The sequence below is a fragment of the Pristiophorus japonicus genome, unplaced genomic scaffold (genome assembly GCF_044704955.1).
Source record: "Pristiophorus japonicus isolate sPriJap1 unplaced genomic scaffold, sPriJap1.hap1 HAP1_SCAFFOLD_42, whole genome shotgun sequence".
In the NCBI taxonomy this organism is placed as follows: Eukaryota; Metazoa; Chordata; class Chondrichthyes; family Pristiophoridae; genus Pristiophorus; species Pristiophorus japonicus.
The window spans coordinates 5,154,552-5,157,584 of NW_027254090.1; positions in this window are offsets into that span (position 1 = coordinate 5,154,552).

The following is a 3,033-nucleotide window of genomic DNA, read 5'->3' on the forward strand; positions in this document are numbered from 1 at the left end:
TCGAGTTGAACAATTTCAGAAGGTAACCGCTGCCAATCTTTAGCTCCCATCCCCCGCCGTCCCCCCAGCCTCGCATCCCGCATCCCCGCTCCGCCCCCCGAGCCAGTTTCTTTCTTTTTCTCTCCTTGTCTCTAATGGCAGTTGGTCATTATCCCACCATTCACACCCTATCTTGGCCAATGTTTTTCTCACTCCTGGCATTACCATTTGAAGTTGGACCCATCATCCCCTTTTGTCTCTCTCATCTCTCCTGCCTTCCACCCGATCACAGACCTTCCCTTTTGTTCTCTCTTCCCCTCCCTCTTTCAGTGCTGGCTAAGAATTTGTTCTTTTTGACACTCTCCAGTCCTGACGAAGGGTCATCGACCCGAAACTTTAACTCTGCTTCCTCTCCACAGACGCTGCCTGACCTGTTGAGTTTCCAGCATTTTCTGATTTTATTCCAGATTCCAGCATCCGCAGTATTTTGCTTTTGTATCAGCAAAGTGATGGATGGTGTCGTCGACAGTGCTATCGAGTGACACTTACTCACCAATAACCTGCTCGCCGATGCACAGTTTGAATTCCACCAGGACCTCTCGGCTTCAGACCTCATTACATCCTTGGTCCAAACATGGACGAATGTGCTGAACTCCAGAGGTGAGGTGAGAGTGACTGCCCATGACAACAAGGCAGCATTTGATGAGTGTTGCATCAAGGAGCCCTCGTAAAACTGAAGTTAATGGAAATCAGGGGAAAAATCTCCACTGGCTGAAGTCATACCTAGCACAAAGGAAGATGGTTGTGGTGGTTGTAGGTCAATCATCCCAGTCCCCGTACATCGCTGCAGGAGTTCCTTAGGGCAGTGTGCAAGGCCCAACCATCATCAGCTATGTCATCAATGACCTTTCCTCCATCATAAGGTCAGAAGTGGGGATGTTTGCTGATGACTGCACAGTGCTCAGTTCCATTCGCAACACTTCAGATAATGAAGCAGTGCGTGCCCACATGCAGCAAGACCTGGACCACATTCAGACTTGGGCTGATAAGTGGCGAGTAACATTCACGCCACACAATGGCAGGCATTTACTATCTTTATTTTTATGAATATCGCTGCAGCCACATCGTGCACACGGGCCCGGCGAGGCCTTGCAAAAGTGAAAACCAGCTTTTCCAATCTGTCAAGATTTCTCTTCACAGATCCTCTGCATCCCCGGGAGAAGGACATTTGCATTGGAGGGATTGGGCTATTTGCCCAACTCTTGCCCAGCTAATGTCCTTCAAACTTTTACGCCTGGTGAAAGCAGGCACATGGCCTACTCTTACCACCGTAAGAGTTTTAAAACTTATAAAATTTCAATTAAATGCACATTTTTATTGCAAAATCTCTGCACATTAATGCAAGTTTATTTTTAACACTATTAAAACATTAAAAAATTACCAAAACATATATATTTTTTCTAAAACATTCAGTTACATTTGATTTGAAATAATTAAAAATATGTGAGGTGTTTTATTTATTATGTTGTGTTTGGGTGATTTCGGGGTTTTCTCATTGAGAGTAATGGGAACTTGAACATACAGAGATCGCATTATTATCAAGGAGAATACCACATGATGATTTGTGGTCCAGACCCACGTGACTCCAGCTTGGATTTACCTACCTCGAAGACAGGTGGCCACGTGTAGCGCAGCGAATCGAGGCCTCCGAGGGCGTTCCTACATTCCTCCGGGCAAACAGGTAGATTCGGAGAGTTTTTTCAGGTCGGAGGCAATCGTACGAAGGAAGCTTTCGACCTGAAGTATAGGACCAATGAATGACTTTAAGACGACTTGGATAGGCTGGTGGATATGGGCAGACACATGGCAGATGGAATTAATCATAGTATTAATGGATTGCGGATCAACAATACAAGTTAAATTTGACCACTTTATCGGGGGTGCAAGAACAGAGTGACTTGGGCTGTTTGTGCGCTCATCTTTGAAGATGGTGACACAGGTTAAAATGCATTTGGGATTGTCGAGGAATAGAGTACAAAAGAATGAAACTTATGCTAAACATTTATAAAGCTGTGGTTCGATCCCAGCTGGAGAATTGTGTCCAATTATGAGCACTGCACTTTAGGAAGGGTGCAAAGGCTTAGGAGAGTGGACAGAAGAGATTAGGCAGAATGGTGCCAGGAATGAGTCATTACAGTTACGTGGATAGGCTGGAGAAGCTGGGGTTCTGATCCTCGCTGCAAGAAGGCTACAAGGAGATTTGATAAAGGAGTTTAAAATTAAATTATGATGTGTTTACATTAGTAAATAAAGAGAAACATTTCCATTGGATGAAGTGTCGATAACCAGAGGGCACGGATTTAAGGCATTTGGCAGAAGAACTCGAGGCGATATGAGTAAAACTATTTTCCGCATCACGTTTGTATGATTTAGAATGCCTGACTGGGTGCTTAATACAGATGCAAGAGCAGCCTTCCAAAAGGTAGTAGAATATATACTTGAACGAGAAACAATGCCAGGATGGGGGAAAGAATGGGGTCTGAGGCTGAGCACATTGATCTTTGGAAGAGCCAGCGCAGACTTGATGGGACTCATGGCCTCCTTCCATTTTAGTAATATTCTATTTCCTGTGGTAAGATCCCAGGAGATAGGCAAACGACAAATATTAGTGCAAGTAGAATCAGGGGACAACGATCTGAATGGATAGAAAATTCACGAAACATAATAACGCCGATAAAAGGGGATAATGGTATTTAATCAGTTTGGGGAAGCTTGAAAGCTGTGTTGTGCGAGGATCATTGCCGGGAATGTACAGTAATGATTTGAACTTTGTAACATGTAACCCAATATCAGCATTTACAGATGGTACACAGCCGGGGTTATAGGTAACACCGAGGGAGAATACACCACAATACAAGAATACATCAGGAAACATGCCGAATGGGCAGGAAAGTGGCAAATGAACTTTAACATCGGCAGGATAAATCTACATTTGGAAAGGCAAGGATTAATTACTGACAGTCAGCACGGATTTGTGAAGGGAAGATCGTGATT